At 42.7% G+C, this 17,500-nt stretch overlaps 5 non-coding genes across 5 annotated transcripts; all 5 read left to right on the forward strand.

The window, feature by feature from the left end:
- Positions 1–1,953: 1,953 nt before the first annotated feature.
- trnag-ucc (transfer RNA glycine (anticodon UCC)) lies at positions 1,954–2,025 on the forward strand. The gene has a single exon. It is a non-coding gene; the product is annotated as a tRNA-Gly (tRNA).
- Positions 2,026–3,199: 1,174 nt separating this feature from the next.
- On the forward strand, positions 3,200–3,273 carry trnat-agu (transfer RNA threonine (anticodon AGU)). Its single transcript has one exon. It is a non-coding gene; the product is annotated as a tRNA-Thr (tRNA).
- A 12,036-nt stretch (positions 3,274–15,309) lies between these two features.
- Positions 15,310–15,391, forward strand: trnas-aga (transfer RNA serine (anticodon AGA)). The gene has a single exon. It is a non-coding gene; the product is annotated as a tRNA-Ser (tRNA).
- Positions 15,392–15,604: 213 nt separating this feature from the next.
- trnag-gcc (transfer RNA glycine (anticodon GCC)) lies at positions 15,605–15,675 on the forward strand. The gene has a single exon. It is a non-coding gene; the product is annotated as a tRNA-Gly (tRNA).
- A 559-nt stretch (positions 15,676–16,234) lies between these two features.
- trnai-aau (transfer RNA isoleucine (anticodon AAU)) lies at positions 16,235–16,308 on the forward strand. Its single transcript has one exon. It is a non-coding gene; the product is annotated as a tRNA-Ile (tRNA).
- The last annotated feature ends 1,192 nt before the right edge of the window (positions 16,309–17,500 follow it).

Consider the following 17,500-nt stretch of genomic DNA (forward strand, 5'->3'; position numbering starts at 1 on the left):
GATACTTTCCGCCCCCCAAAGAAAAGAGCACCAATCAGACGGCCGGAGACCGAGGACTCGCAGAGCAGACGGCCACAATCGCCATAATAAGAGCCTAACCCTAACCCTATCCCTCGGAAATCTGTGGCGTTTAGCGTGACATAGTCTTGCAGGCATCGTGCTGTCTCACTGCAATACTATACCGCTGGAGGAAACAGTCCATCTGGCCATGAAACTAATTTGAACGTCTAGCTACAGCAACTAACTATATCATGATTTATTCAGGATGTGCGGAATCAGCACGTCCCGGAGACAGCTTCCGAAATCGTGAGCATTCTCTGGTGGTAGGGGCTTTCAAGATGGCGCTCAGGTGGGAGGTAAAGTTTAGTGGTTGAGGAGTTTTTTTTGAGTTTTTCATGACCTGAATGTTAATTTTTGCTTTTTTTGACTACTGAAAAATAAGGACTTAACAGTAGTTGTTTAAACTTCAGTTATAACTGAAAGAAAAAAAAACGATTTTTTTTAGGTTTAAGAATTTCGATATGAGTAACACTGGGAAAAGAAAAGAGAGTGCTGGGTCTTCGAAGGAGAAGTCTAAGATACCTCAATCGTATATGTATAGCACTACAAGAAAATTGATGGCAACTAAAGGGAAAAGTGAAGCAGCTGGAGGGGACGTGGAAAGAGTGCTGGAGATGCGCTCGTACGCGAGCGCTCGCAGCCCAAGTGAGACTCAGAGGAAGAGCCGGAGTCCCTGCCCAGCACACCTGTGAAAACCCCGGCAGCCAAGAGAGGAAGGGGCGACCTGACGCTGGAGGAGCTCCAGACCAACATCTTCAACATGATGGCACAGAGCATGGGTGAGCTGAAGGAAATGACTTGATGTAATACAGTCGCAATCGAAAGTCTTAAAAAGTCCATGGACTGTGTGTTTAAAGAGGTTGAAGACTTAAAGAGTGAAGTAAAAGTTCTTAAACAAGTAAATACCAAACAAGAAAAGCATATTAAAGAACTTGAATTGAAAGTGAACGATGTAGATAGATACCGTCGATGATGGAATTTAAAATTATTTGGAGTTAAAGAGGAACGTGATAAGGACCTTGTTGCAACAGTGAAGGGTATCTGTAAAAGGACCCTGCCGGACCAGGAGGACGTAATATCGGCCATTGACTTTGTTCACAAGCTCGGGAGAGCGAACATGTCTGGGCAAGTGCTCCCCAGATCGATTATAATACAGTTCACCAAGAGGACGGCGAGGGACATGCTGTGGCGAGCGGCGAGGGGGAATGAGTATTTGAATGGGAACAAACTGAGGTTTGCAGAGGACCTGTCTGCTGCGGACAGGAGTACCAGGAACCAGCTGTGGCCCCAGGTTGAAGCTGCCAGAAGAGAGGGGAGGAGAGCCTACTTTGTGGGAGCGAGGGCCTTTGTGGACGGGAAGGAGATTTGCTCCCAGTGACTGCTCAGTTAATGATTATGTTTGGTTTTATTTGTTATACCAGTATATACTAGTGTTTCTTTAGTGTTAGTTTGGAATGGTGTAGTTAAGTGTTAAGGACTGTTATAGTTCTGGTTCTTTGAAAAACTCAATAGTTTAGACAGTCTTAGAGTTAGTTATTTGCTTTTGTGTATGTCTTTTTCATGAATGCCAGAGGTACTCGAAATGTTGTTAAAAGAAAAACTGTGTGCTGAGTTTTATTTTTTACAGGAAACGCATGCATGTTGAAACTAAAGTTTATAAATAATTGAGAAATATTAAAGCAAGGAAAATATGATACGTGTAAAATATACAATTTGATCACATAATTACTTAATTACCTCTGGTAGTTAAATGCTTTTTTCTGCTGCGTTTTTTTTCTCTTGTACATGACTCTGATCCTCTTGTTGTATTTGTATTTGTAAATTCTATGTTTAATAAAAAATTTTTTAAAAAAAGCATTCTCTGGTGGTGTCCTGCAGACTTCCTGTGGGCATGCGTTGGTGGTATAGTGGTGAGCATAGCTGCCTTCCAAGCAGTTGACCCGGGTTCGATTCCCGGCTAACGCAGTGGTGAATGTTTTCAAATGCTATCATGAGCCTTGGATTGTGACTAGCAAAGCGAAGCCTTTTGAAAGAGCTAAAGCACTGAAAAACGGAATTGAGGGAGAATCTTACAGTGGATTCTGAGTGGTGTCTGCATACACGCAGTCCGATATGGGTGCTGAAAGCTTGAGCTACTCTCAATGTCATGCTGGCTTTCCCCGGAGTAAATCTGTTACATTGAAAGAATGCTTCTCGCAGGTTCAAAAAGGGACCCTTGTTAATTGGAGAAATCAATGATTTCAAATGAATTCTGTATGCGTTAAAAGACAGCTATACACAGAAAACATGCAGGACACTGCTCATGAGTGTGGAGTTCAGCCGAAACACAGTGCGTTTTTTCAAGCCATCTGACAAAGCCCGCCCACTGAAAACTGCAGCAGATCGTGTAAAGACGTTCAACTTTGTAACTACTGCACGCACAGGAAGCAGAATAAATTCCTCTTTTCAAACTGTCAAAGGTTTGCTTTACGAACGCCGCAGGACATAGCACAATCTCTTTTGAACAGGGACAAACGATTTCTTATGGGGCGCAGTAAGTACTGTTACTGTCACTGCTCGATACCGACGTTGGCCTACTATACCATGTTCAGCCACCGCTAGAAAATGAACGGCTCTAGCACCGGAGCAAGCAACAGGAGGGCCGACGTCAAACAGGCACATGTGTCGGACATGGAGAGCGACGAGAATGAGATTTGAACCCATGACTACAGAGCACAATGAATTAGTAGTCCATCACCTTAACCACTCAGCCACCTTGTCGACAAAACTGGGCTGTCCGGACATGGCTTGGTGCACTCCAGATGATCTTTTTCTTTTTTTTCCCTCGTACTCGAGGGTCATTTTCCTGTTCCACATGCGATTTCAACATTTTCCTTGGGAGATGTCAAGCCAGCAAGCCACTGCTGTGGTTCAGTGGCCAGTGTGGAGTTCAGTGGCCCTGTTGTACACAGAAAGCACATTGAGCTCCTTGGACATGAAAAGTTCCAGATAAGAGCCATTTGTCATCCTTTCTCTTGGTGTCGATGTTGCTATTGTATGTAAAGGTGGCAACTTGCTCAGCAAGCAGGCGGAGCACACACCGAATGCAGATGTGTCTGAGTGGTGTGTCCAAGTGGCTGCAAAAGGACAGCACTCCTGGGGCGCCGTGGCTTAGTTGGTTAAAGCGCCTGCCTAGTAAACAGAAGATCCTGGGTTCGAATCCCAGCGGTGCCTTCTTTGTTGTGTCTTCTCAAACAGAACTGGTCCTTACAGACAACCGCCTACGGCTAGACTTAATTAAATGGAAGTATTCATTTCCTGTCTTTAACGCAACTTGTTTTTCTTAAAATGGATGCAACTTGCAAAACATGAAATACAAGCCTTGCTAATCAGCGCTAGCGGCTGGCAAAAAAAAAAGAAGTCAGCAATGTTTTTTTCTTTAACCTTAACCCTGCTAATGGAGAAGAGTTAAACGACCGAGTCTATGCAGCTTAAATGATGCGCAAGTCGGGTTCTTAGCTGAAAGGGTGGTAAATCACACTCACCCCAGTCCTTAATCTTTTAAAGAGGATACAAAATTGAACCTAGTCGCCACATCACATACATCCTGTTCAATGATAAAAAGGTAACATCTATCCTCGCTCCAGAGTAAATCTCACGTTGAGGGCATCTTTTTTTTCACTTTACCGTGAGTCGGGCTCGGCTGCACAGAGGAGAGAGCAGACCAATGAGGTCACAGGGACAGGGGAGTCACACGCTGGCGGTTTGAATACGCGGATCACTGAGGGATCCACAGTATGTGGACCCTCCGTTCGCCATCAGTCCGCACTCCGGACTCTGAATCCTGCCATCCGAGTTAAGATCTCAGCGGAACCTGAGGCGCAGTTCCTTCTTAAAACGTAATCTGGTGAGCATTTCTAGAATCGCACTTGTATAGATGCAGCCTTTAATGTGTTGCTAGGTTAAAATTGATGACTTCTTGTATTTCAGTAGGCAACTGCCCTCTTGATTTTGGATTTAATCTCTTTATTACAGGGGCGCTTTTATGAAGACAGAGTCATGTTCAGGTACTTTGTTTGATGGAGGAAGCTTATTTCGGACTCTGTGATCTGCTCACCTGGAAAGGTCTGCTGTACTACTACAAGAGAGAAGTAGAGTCTGGAAGAATGGACAATTTTATGATGCTTTGGAAGATAATGTTTTTTTTTCTTATACTGAAAATGAAAAGTAGTTGTTTCTATATGGACTCAGTCTTTGGAATTTGTATATTTATATATTTCAGTGAACCCTCAGCCATTCCTTCTGTATTGTAATTCAATTTCTCTTTTAAAATTCCTTCCCCACTTCTAGGACCTGCAGTTGCTGAACTCCACAATGGCTTCTATTGGAAAGTCTGTGACTGAGACCAAGTAAGTGTTCACTTTTTTATGAAACCATTATTTATTTTGGAGCAATGAGCAATTCTTATATAAATGCAATAAAATCATTATGCTCAAACTATGAGAGAGAATTTTAAAGATAATTTAAGAAATCAGTCTTAGCTTGTTTCTATACACAGATGGTATTATTTATTTTCAAAGGAAACCTGCGAGGATTCCCCTGGTGTGCAAGATGTGCCTGAATACTTTTGATCAGCTTCCTGCTCACTTCAAGAGAGCGTGTATGAAGCATGCCACGGCAGAAGAGATCGGGATGGCCTCTCAACAGACGAGGGAGGACATGATGAATCACCTGAAGAACGGGGTCATTGTGGATTACCACAGAATAGAGATCAAAGGACACTTTGTGGGCTTGAAATACAAAGAAAATCTTGTTCTATGGTACAAGATAAATACAAAACTTAAGCTTTTATTTTAATTAGATTTATTTATAAAGCATAAGCAATCATTTATTACATTAATATATGTGAAAATAACATTTTAGTATCATACGTTTAGTATATTTAGTTCCTAATGCTGAAAGAAATGATCATAGAACATGACATCTAACCTTACCTGCGGTGTTTTTAATCCCTATTGCTCAATGCACGGTGAAAGCATTGCATACATATGTCTGACAATGAGGAATGGGCCCCTGAGACAGTCATTTGCCTGTTTCACAAATGATCGTATTTTACTAGAGATTCTGTTTGGGATTCAGATGTGCATTCTGACAGCAATCCCTTTCAATAAATGATACGTTCTGGATGAGGTCAAAGGTGTTGGAACACTGTATTTAGGATGTGTTTGCAGTGATTGTGTGTCTTCTGCTTCAACGCAGTGATATATAGACGTGCTCCTGTAATTTATTGGTACAAGCCCAGGGCAGTGAGCAGTCTGAGGATTTATTTCCAGACGGCATAGAGCAGTGAAGCAGTGAAGTAGTGCAACACACTGGATCATTGTATTGTTAGAATCTATTCTACTTAAATTATTACATTATACACAATTTGAGTTCATTTTAAAAAGTAAAAGGTAATGAAAGGAATGCATTTTCGTAAGAAAGATAATACCGATATGCATGTGATAATCTTCCTTATATCATGTAGTGCGTCATTTGGACACTTTGTGGGATTGAAATACAAAGAAAACCATGTTATATGGTACAAGATAAATACAAAACTTAAGCTTTTATTTTAATTAGATTTGTTTATAAAGCATAAGCAATCATTTATTACATCGCTTCTTGAATTAAATCTTTTGACAAGAGGTAAGACTTCTATTTTACATTTAAACCCATGTTTAGCTGTGTTTTTTAGATTTAACTGAACCAATTTCTGTGTGTGATAATATCCTTGAATTCTGACAACATCACACTAAATTACATGATATAAAACAGCTAATGTTTCTAGAGATAAAGTTTCTGGGATGCTTCTAATTACTTTTTATTACCAGGGACAGTTTAATTCACCTTGTACAGTACTGAAAGACCAAGATGCTTTTTTCTAAAGTTATTTAACATTTTATAGAACTTTGTCTACTATGGCAACATGATGAGCTTGGTGAAACTTGGAAAAATACTGCTTGGACACTTATCTTAAGATAAAGATAGGATAAAGGTTTATCTTTTGCACCTACCTGACCCCCAGGGAAGGCTAATGTCTAGACAACATCTCCATCTTGTGGTCGTTGTTGGTAATGTCTTCTTATGCCCTTTTTTATTTTAATTCTCTATTAGTTGATTCTAGTATCTCTACAATGGAGCTGAAAATTTTCCAGAAAGTGGTTGCAAGCCCGATATCATGCGAAGAAACTTCAGGATTCGGGGATCAGTCAATGGATTTTCTTCAAAGTTGGATTTTTGCACTCTGTGGACCAAGAGATGTTGTTCTATAATGTTTTTTTTTTTTTTCAAATTTAAAAATATCATTTTTTCATGGAGCTTTGAATGGGATGGATTCACCCTCCTTTAGCCAGGACAGAGCTCCAGGAGCCTGGGTAGGATTCTAGCTTTCTCCCCTTGCAGGCACCTGGCACAGAAGACAATATTTTTTTCCTTAAAATCTTTTTTTTGTGTGTTCCTTGTTGTTCCAAACTTAATTTTAATCACTTTTAATTAGAGATTTTATTAAAAATAGTGCAATAAATGACTAATTTCACAAAAATTAATGTAATATAAAACGGATGTTTTCAACTTTATTGTAGTGTTTTAGAAACTAATATGTCTTCAAAAATGGTTGTTTTTCACTCCTATGAATGAAAACTGTTGTTATATGATGTTTTTTTTTTCAAATTTTAAATGATCATTTTTTCATGGAGCTTTGAAGGGGATGGATTCACCCTCCTTTAGCCAGGACAGAACTCCAGGAGCCTGGGTAGGATTCTAGCTTTCTCCCCTTGCAGGCACCTGGCACAGAAGACATCATGTTTTTCCTTAAAATCTTTTTTTTTGTGTTCCTTGTTGCTCCAAACTTAATTCTATTCACTTTTAATTAGAGATTATATTAAAAATAGTGCAATAAATGACTAATTTCACTAAAAATACTAAAAGTAATATAAAACGGATGTTTTTAACTTTATTGTAGTGTTTTAGAAACTAATATGTCTTCAAAAATGGTTATTTTTCACTCCTAGGAATGAAAGCTGTTGTTATATGATGTTTATTTTCAAATCTTGAAAAAGCAAAGGATTCTAGCTTTCTCCCCTTGCAGGCATCGGACACAGAGAACCTCATGGTTTTCCTAAAAATCATTTTTTATGTTCCCTGGTGTTCCAAACTTAGTTTTAATCAATTTTAATTTGTTATGTTACAAACAGGGTAATAAAGTCTTAATTGGACTATAACTAATGTCATATTGTCTGCTACAAAACTGATATTTTCAGCTCTATTGTAGAGATTCTAGAATCAACTAATAAAGAATTGAAATAAAAAAGGGCATAAGAAGACATTACCAACAACGACCACATGATGGAGATATTGTCTAGACATTACCAACAACGACCACAAGATGGAGATATTGTCTAAACATTACCAACAACGACCACAAGATGGAGATATTTTCCAAAGAGGCAAGAGGGGCAAAGCTGCGATAAGGTAAAATCATTTTTTGAAAGAGATTGTTGTCAGAATGCACATCCGTATCCCAAACAGAATCTCTAGTAAAATATGATCATTTGTGAAACAGGCAAATGAGTGTCAGCTACAATATGATTGCTACATATCTGCATTTGTTGGTATTTAAGGAGTAAGAGTGCAGGTTTAAACCTGCGATCCAGTGTGTTGAAGAATTTCACAACACTACCTCTAGCACATATGGAAATAAATCCTCATAATGATTATTGCCCTGGGCATGTACCAAAAAATCAGTGAGCATATATATATATATCACTGGGTTGAAGCTAGAAACACAGAATAACTGCAAACACATCCTAAATACAGTGTTCCAGCACCTTTGACCTCATCCAGAACGTATCATTTCTTGAAAGGGATTGCTGTCCGAATGCACATCTGAATCCCAAACAGAATCTCTAGTAAAATACGATCATTTGTGAAACAGGCAAATGACTGTCTCAGGGACCCATTTCTCATTGTCAGACACATGTATGCAATGCTTTCACTGTGCATTGAGCAATAGGGATCAAAAACACAGCAGGTAAGGTTAGAAGTCATGTTCTATGATCATTTCTTTCAGCATTAGGGACTAAATATACTAAACGTATGATGCCAAAATGTTATTTTTACATATATTAATGTAATAAATGATTGCTTATGCTTTATAAACAAATCTAATTATAATAAAAGCTTAAGTTTTGTATTTATCTTGTACCATAGAACATGATTTTCTTTGTATTTCAAGCCCACAAAGTGTCCAAATGATGCACCTTTGACCTCATCCAGAACGTATCATTTCTTGAAAGGGATTGCTGTCCGAATGCACATCTGAATACCAAACAGAATCTCTAGTAAAATACGATCATTTGTGAAACAGGCAAATGACTGTCTCAGGGGCCCATTTCTCATTGTCAGACACATGTATGCAATGTTTTCACTGTGCATTGAGCAATAGGGATCAAAAACAGAATGGAAACAGACATGGAAACCAACAAGGATGGGATTTGAACCCATGCGTGCAAAGCACAATGGACTAGCAATCCATCGCCTTAACCACTCAGCCACCTCGTCAACAAAACTGGGCTGTCCCAACTGGGTTGGCGCGCTCCAGATGATCTTTTTCTTTTTTTTCCCTCGTACTCGAGGGTCATTTTCCTGTTCCACATGCGATTTCAACATTTTCCTTGGGAGATGTCAAGCCAGCAAGCCACTGCTGTGGTTCAGTGGCCAGCGTGGAGTTCAGTGGCCCTGTTGTACACAGAAAGCACATTGAGCTCCTTGGACATGAAAAGTTCCAGATAAAAGCCATTTGTCATCCTTTCTCTTGGTGTCGATGTTGCTATTGTATGTAAAGGTGGCAACTTGCTCAGCGAGCAGGCGGAGCACACACCGAATGCAGATGTGTCTGAGTGGTGTGTCCAAGTGGCTGCAAAAGGACAGCACTCCCGGGGCGCTGTGGCTTAGTTGGTTAAAGCGCCTGCCTAGTAAACAGGAGACCCTGGGTCTGAATCCCAGTGGATAACCGCCTATGGCTAGACTTAATTAAATGCAAGTATTCATTTCCTGTCTTTAACACGACTTGTTTTTCTTAAAATGGATGCAACTTGCAAAACATGAAATACAAACCTTGCTAATCAGCGCTAGCAGCTGGCAAAAAAAAAAGAAGTCAGCAATGTTTTTTTTCTTTAACCTTAACCCTGCTAATGGAGAAGAGTTAAACGACCGAGTCTATGCAGCTTAAACGGTGCTCATGTCGGGTTCTTAGCTGAAAGGGTGGTAAATCACGCTCACCCCAGTCCTTAATCTTTTAAAGAGGATACAAAATTGAACCTAGTCGCCACATCACATACATCCTGTTCAATGATAAAAAGGTAACATCTATCCTCGCTCCAGAGTAAATCTCACGTTGAGGGCATATTTTTTTTTCACTTTACCGTGAATCGGGCTCGGCTGCACAGAGGAGAGAGCAGAGCAATGAGGTCACGGGGACAGGGGAGTCACACGCTGGCGGTTTGAATACGCGGAAGATCACTGAGGGATCCACAGTATATGGACCCTCCGTGCGCAATCAGTCCGCACTCCGGACTCTGAATCCTGCCATCCGAGTTAAGATCTCGGCAGAACCTGAAGCGCAGTTCCTTCTTAAAACGTAATCTGGTGAGCATTTCTAGAATCGTACTTGTATAGATGCAGCCTTTAATGTGTTGCTAGGTTAAAATTGATGACTTCTTGTATTTCAGTAGGCAACTGCCCTCTTGATTTCAGATTGAATTTCTTTATTACAGGGGCGCTTTTATGATGACAGAGTCATGTTCAGGTACTTTGCTTGATGGAGGAAGCTCATTTCGGACTCTGTGATCTGCTCACCTGGAAAGGTCTGCTGTACTACTACAAGAGAGAAGTAGAGTCTGGAAGAAGGGACAATTTTATGATGCTTTGGAAGGTAGTTTTTTTTTTCTTTGAAATCGAAATGAATCAGAATATCAGAGCAAAAGACAAACTCTTGGTTTGGTTTAAAGAGATATGGTTTTAAAACAGACAAAATGTAGAAAACAGGTGTTTCTCACTTTTGGAAAAGAATGGACCGGGGGTATTTTACTAGTTGCAGTGCTGAGCTCACCGGGTTGCAGTCCTGCAGTGTTGCACCAGGGTCAGTGGTGCAATGGATAACACGTCTGACTACGGATCAGGAGATTGTAGGTTCGACTTCTGCCTGGCTCGGGTCGTTTTTAAACGCATCAGGCTACTCCCTAAGTAGCCTGTGCTACTTACTGTATTGTAATCGTACCCAGTAAGAGATTTCCTTCATGTAAATGAACTGCACCTGACAGCTTTAGAAAAACACCTGGGCTCAGTACGGTGCTGAGAGCTCAGCGTTGCTGTTGTTCTAATTAGCACGCACTGCATCGGCTATGAACCCGAACTTTTCAATTATTCCGATCAGTAAGTCAACACGTAGTCCACATGAAAGGTATAAATATTCTCTTGTCTGTCTCTTGTTTGTATAGAACTGAATGTCCCTGACAATGTACTGTTAGTTTTAATTGAAGAACGGCATTTGTGTTCAAATATACCAGACAAGTTTATGTAACTGCTCATGCGACACTCAGTTGTAATTAGTCAAGAAATAAAGTCGAACAACAGCTGCGGGTTTGATTCTGAACGTATGAGATTGCAGCGCCTTTTACTTCCATTGACAAATGATAGAGATTCGAAGAGAGATCCTTCAGACCAACAAGCAAACCCACGGCTATTTCGGTTTTCTATCTAGGCAACGTTGGTGTCTGCAATAGCATACATGAAAGCGTGATGCAATTTCTGTGGCTACATTTGTTGCACATCATGCACAGTAAGAGTGTTTCTAACACCAAATAAAAAGTCAACAATTAGCGATCACGCCTTCTCCTCAGTTAACCCACTGAAACCCTTGCTGTTAACAGTTCTTTAATGCGTGCTTTACGAGCACCTACATATCGTGTCGGTTCTTTCAGCTTTATTCATTGGGTTTTCAAAGGCATAAGTAGAGCACCAGAGGTGCGAACGCAGAATGTGTGGTAATCTGAAGAACTGCTTTCCATGGCAGCGGGTCCAAGCGATTTAGCATTTTTATAGTACCAGGAAAGGAGAAGCGGCACTTTGCCTTTGCCGCGCAGGCACAAGGCGACGTGCGGCAGACGCCGGAGTCGGCAAGTTCCGAACCTGCGCAGGGAAGCCCCAACGCATTTCGAGTCCATCGCCTTAACCACTCGGCCATGACAAAAGCGAGCCCGCCACCGCCGCATTCCTCCTATAATCAAACACGGAGTGCGAAGTCGCTGCGGAAACCTTTTTAAAGTCGCTCTCCGTTAAAAAAAAAAATACCTTTCACAAGATTCGTGCCGGCAGACAGACATGCCTCAGAGGGTTTAAGGCTGGCTTCACGTTCAAATGATGAAGTCCCCCAGTCCGGATGTCAAAATGCAACTTTGGCAGACAGAAAAAACATCAACAAACCACAAATGTGGAAAAGGATTTTACAAGCTGCACCACACTGCACTTTCCAAAGCATTTACATTCGTGTTAGACGCAGGAATTGCCTTTGATTTGCGCGCTTACGAACGCCATGGAAAACGAAACAAAACTAAAGCCCTCAGCTCCTGCACTTGATTATAATGCCGTTACGTGTCGAAGCAGGAATTTACGTCATCCTACCACTGCAACACGGGGAATAGAGGGAAATGAGAACAATCTACGAATTGTCTCTAAACAGTCCCTACAGTTGTAAGACGCCTGGAAGCGTGCACCCCCATCATTAATCTTTGCGCATCTGTGCAAGGTAAACTCTGGAGCAGTCTCTGAAACGGCTCAAAGGAAACACGTGATTGATTCCATGTGCATCTGGGGTTCATTTCTTATTTACATTTAATTCAAGGGAAAGGCTTGGGTCAGTTTCAGACGGCCTCCAACAGCGAGATTCAAGCGTCCCACCTTCAGCCCAATCTGCGCCGCCAGAATGCCAACGGCTCCTCTGGTCTTTGGGGTGCGGTTGTGACTCCGTAACCTAAAGTGTTGGTGGCAGACAAATGGAGACTAACAGGTGATGTCCTAGGACATGACTACATTGTGACACTCGGTGGGGATGGTGACCATTGCTTGGAAAAGAGTAAGAGGCCCCTTTAGAAAAACATTTTGTTAACAGGCATTCTGCCTCAGCCTAAACACCTATAGCTTGCAAAGCACATGCTATTAGACAGGCACCTCTGCAAGACCTTAAGAGTCTCTTAAACTAGTGATAGAAAGGTGTTCCCAATAGGCGATGTTCGGCTTTCAAATCATCTCTCCGTGGAAGCGCCGAGATGCAGCTGTTTAAGGCTTAGAAGCAGCTGACTGTTTCACTACCTAGCTGATCACTGTCAGTCAGGGAGCTCAGAGGTGAAAAGCCTGTCTGAGAGACAATTCGTCGTCGATCAGTTCAATATGTTCCGTACCAGCTCGGCGCACCTGAGATCATCTTGGTAGCCGTGTAGCTCAGATGAGTGAGAGCGTGTGTGTGTGTACCACCGTGATTGGATGCCAGTCCTTCTCAGGTCACAGTAAACCTTCTGCTGCCTAACTTCCCTAATTTTGGGGATCCCTTTGAAAAAGCAAAGGAAAAAAAAACTGGCTCTCATCAGCGTGATTGACCCTCCCCAGTGTGCCCCAGTGGCCTAGTGGCTAAGACACTGGCCTCCTAAAACAGCGATTGTGGGTTTGAGTCCCATCTGGGGTGCTCCTGTCCCATTTTGAGCGTACAAATGTCCTTGTGATTTGCAAAGCTACAACCCCACCTTACTCAGTGAGCGTCTCTGCTTTTCTCTCACATACAGTTGGGAGAAAAACTTTTGTAAACAGCCCTTCGGAATGATGTGGATTTCTGCATGAATGGCTCCTAACATGTGATCTTATCTTTATCTAAGTCATAATAATTAATAAAGAGAGTCTGATTTCACAAACAACACACGCCCAACATTTGACATTGCTGTTTCTTTATTGACCAAATGGTTTAAACAATCAAGGTCATTGATGGAAAAAGTATGTGAACCCTTATATTAAGGAGCTAGTGGAACCTCCTTTATGACAAAAACCTCAATCCCCACTTTCTGTAGCGGCTGGTCAGACCTGAGCAGCGGTTAGGAAGTATTTTGGCCTATTCCTCTATGCAAAACTGTTTCAGTTCATGTATATTTTTGGGATGTCTTGCGCTGAACGGCCTGCTTCAGATCACGCCACAGCACTTCAATGGGATTGGGGTCAGGACTCTTACTTGGCCATCCCAAAATATGGAATTTCTTCTGTTTCAGCCACTCTGTTGTTGATGTACTCCTTTGTTTTTGTCATGCTGCATGACCCAGCGTCTTTCGAGTTTTAGATCACAGGCAGACACCCTGACATTCTGCTGTAGAATTTCCTGATACATCTTGGAATTCATCGGTCCCTCGATGATTGCAAGCCGTACAGCCTCCGCCATGCTTCCCAGGTGGGATGAGGTTTTGGAGTTGGTATGCAGTGTTTTGTTATCTCCAAACATAACGCTGTGCACATTTACCAACAAGTTCAACTTTTGTCACGTCTGTCCACAGAACATTGTTCCAGGAGTTGCTGTGGAACATCCATGTGGTCTTTAGCAAACTTGAGAGGGGCAGTGGTGGTTTTTTTGGGGGGGAGAGCAGTGGTTTCCTCCGTGGTGACCTCGCATGATCACCACTCAGATTTCTGTTCAGATTTCTTCTTATGGTGGACTCATGGACACAGACGTAAGACAAAGTCAACCACCTGTTCGCTAGATCCCATACCCACTCAGCTAGTCAAAGATTCCCTCGAAGGACTGGCAGGACCTATAATTAGTATGATGAATGCATCGCTTGCGTCAGGCGTTGTACCTGATCAATTTAAGGTAGCGGTTGTTAGACCGCTCCTTAAGAAGTCAAATTTGGATCCACAAGTTCTTAACAACTACAGGCCTGTCTCAAAGGTCCCATTTCAATCTAAAAGTTTTGAGAGAATAGTTGTTGCCCAACGTCAATCGTATCTGGATTCAAATAATATACTTGAGAAATTTCAGTCTGGTTTCTGAAACAGCATTAACAAGAGCCTTAAATGATATTCTCTTAGCTACTGATGCGCGGAATGCAACAGTGCTAGGTTGCAACAGTGCTAGGAATTCAAACGTTAGGTTGCGCTTCTTCATGCTGCATCGTCGGCATGAGTGGAGCTTTTTAAACGTCTGTACTTAGTGCGCCTCATAAGAAATCGTTTGTCCCCGTTCAAAAGAGATTGTGCGATGTCCTGCAGCGTTCGCAAAGCAAACCTTTGACAGTTTGAAAAGAGGAATTTATTCTGCTTCCTGTGCGTGCAGTAGTTACAAAGTTGAACGTCTTTACACGATCTGCTGCAGTTTTCAGTGGGCGGGCTTTGTCAGATGGCTTGGAAAAACGCACTGTGTTTCGGCTCGGGAAACATCATGAGCAGTGTCCTGCATGTTTTCTGTGTATAGCTGTCTTCTAACGCATACAGAATTCATTCGAAATCATTGATTTCTCCAATTAACAAAGGTCCCTTAAAGGATGAGTCAAAGTAACGTCTAATCGGATTAGTTTCCTTAGAGCTGGTTTAGAGTTTGCTCAAGAGTTTACCTTTCACAGATGCGCAAAGAAGAATGTTGGCGGTGCACGCTTCAAGGCGCCTTACAGCTGTAGGGAGTGATTCGAGACGATTCGTGGCGTGTGCTCGTTCCCATATACCGTACACCCCGGGGTGCAGTGCTAGGATGATGTATAATACCGCTTGGGCAAGTAACGGCGTTATACGCAAGTGCGGGACGTGAGGGTTTTCGTTTGTTCGTTTTGTTTTGCTCTGCTTTGCTTTGTTTTGCTTTCCATCGCGTTGGTAAGAGCGTAAATAAAAAGGCGATTCCTGCGTCTACCACTAATGTAAGAGCTATTTCAAGTGCGACGTGGTGCGGCTTTTCAAATGCTTGTGGGCATTTCTCTGTTGTTGATTCTTTTTTTGTGTGTAACAAAGTGGCATTTTCATGTCCGGACGGGGAGACTTTATCATTCCGACATGAAGCCACCCTTAAGTCCTCTGAGGCGTGTCTGTCTGCAAGGCTTGTATTTTGGAAATGTTTTTTTGAAACGGAGAACGACTTTGAAATAGGCTTCCGCCGGCGCCTCGCGATCCAGGTAAGATTGTAGCAAGAACGCAGCGGCAGTGGGGCTTGCTGTAGTCGTGGCCGAGTGGTTAAGGCGATGGACTAGAAATCCATTGAGGTCTCCCCGCGCAGGTTCGAATCCTGCCGACTACGTTATCCGCCTCCAGTCGGTGTGTTCCGGTGCAAGCAAAGAAGCGCGCCTCTTTGCTGTTCCTGGTGGTTTTAAAACGCCCAATCGCTTGTACCCTCTGCCTTGGAAATAAGTTCTTCAGCGTCCGCGAATGGCATTTTGCAGCTGGAAGCAGATGTCGACGCGTTTTGCACAGAGCACCAAAAAAGCGTCTTTTTTGAAGGCCCAGACACTGAGCATTGGTGGTTCAGTGGTAGAATTCTCGCCTGCCACGCGGGAGGCTCGGGTTCGATTCCCGGCCAATGCAGTGGCTTTTGCAGCGAGCGGCTCCATCACTTGCATCCCCTTGCAACTCGCAACTCAAAAAACCCACTGAAGCTAAGCAGGTGTGAGCCAGGTCAGTACCCGGATGAGGGTGAGCTACAGGGAAAAACAAAGCTTCCAGCTGGAAGCGGTGTTAATGGTGCCGGCGGTGGGGCGCTCACCCTGAGGTCTGTGCGGGTCCCAATGCCCCAGTATAGTGACGGAGATGCTGTGTTGTAAAAGGGCGCTGTCTTTTGGATGAGATGTAAAACCGAGGTCACAGCGCTCTGTGGTCATTCAAAATGACCACCAAAACCTTTGACAAAAGCTCTTGGTAATTGATGGTCTTCAATAATGCTTCTCCTTTAGGTACATTTTAAATCAGCTGAAAAATGCTGTGAAATGGGGGGGCACTTCAGGCCAGTGTAGGATTTGGGTTACAAGAACCATGAAACTGCACGAGAAAGCCCGTACACTGAATTACACGGCTTTCTATTCAAAGGAGGACAAAAGAAATTCCCTGAGTTCGATTTTTTGCAGCACAGAGAGGAGCACTGTTGTGAGGCCGGTTAGCTCAGTTGGTTCGAGCGTGGTGCTAATAACGCCAAGGTCACGGGTTCGAGCCCCGTACTGGCCAGGTCCTTTTCTCCTCTCTTACCAAAGCTGTTAGGTTCCTTTCCGTGGTGAGAGGGGTTGTCATGCAACGCTGCCACATAGTGCCGACAGACAAGAGTGTTGCGGGAGAAGAGAAAAGTGTTTGAAGATTTAAGAGTGTCTTAGGTGGAGCCAAAATCAAGTGTCACAAATACAAGTGGGAGGATTTCCAATGTTTAATATGGTAAAAATAAGCGGAAGTTATCTGCCGGTCCGGCACAGTCTGCCATGCTTTTGTCATATACTGTAAAGTGGTGTCGAACTGGGTGTCGAACTGGAGCCTCACCATTTGCATATGTGAGGCTCCAGTTATACATCGAGTGTCACATTAAATGACAAAAATGAAGAGAGTTAAAGCAGCTGGAGAGGTTTTCTTACAACTTTTGAGCTGACACAGTTTTGGAAAATGTTTCCTTCACGCTGCACTGTACAACATAGGCAGCCAAGAGTCTCCAAAACAAAACAGAATTGACAGATAGGAGAAAATTCCCACTCATCCTGAAGTTCCCAAAATCCAGCACTGAGCGTAAACAAAGTGTCTAAGTAGCGTGGGAATGCTAACCCTAACCCTAGCTGGAGTTTGAGCAATCCAGCACTGAGCGTAAAAAGATGAGTCAAAGTTACGTCTAATCGGATTAGTTTCCTTAGAGCTGGTTCAGAGTTTGCTCAAGAGTTTACCTTTCACACATGCGCAAAGAAGAATGTTGGGGGTGCACGCTTCAAGGCGCCTTACAGCTGTAGGGAGTGATTCGAGACGATTCGTGGCGTGTGCTCGTTCCCATATACCGTACGCCCCGGGGTGCAGTGCTAGGATGATGTACAATACCGCTTGGGCACGTAACGGCGTTATACGCAAGGTTTTCGTTTGTTCGTTTTGTTTTGCTCTGCTTTGCTTTGTTTTGCTTTCCATCGCGTTGGTAAGAGCGTAAATAAAAAGGCGATTCCTGCGTCTACCACTAATGTAAGAGCTATTTCAAGTGCGACGTGGTGCGGCTTTTCAAATGCTTGTGGGCATTTCTCTGTTGTTGATTCTTTTTTTGTGTGTAACAAAGTGGCATTTTCATGTCCGGACGGGGAGACTTTATCATTCCGACATGAAGCCACCCTTAAGTCCTCTGAGGCGTGTCTGTCTGCAAGGCTTGTATTTTGGAAATGTTTTTTTGAAACGGAGAACG

Source organism: Lepisosteus oculatus, unplaced genomic scaffold, assembly GCF_040954835.1.
Source record: "Lepisosteus oculatus isolate fLepOcu1 unplaced genomic scaffold, fLepOcu1.hap2 HAP2_SCAFFOLD_63, whole genome shotgun sequence".
NCBI lineage: Eukaryota > Metazoa > Chordata > Actinopteri > Semionotiformes > Lepisosteidae > Lepisosteus > Lepisosteus oculatus.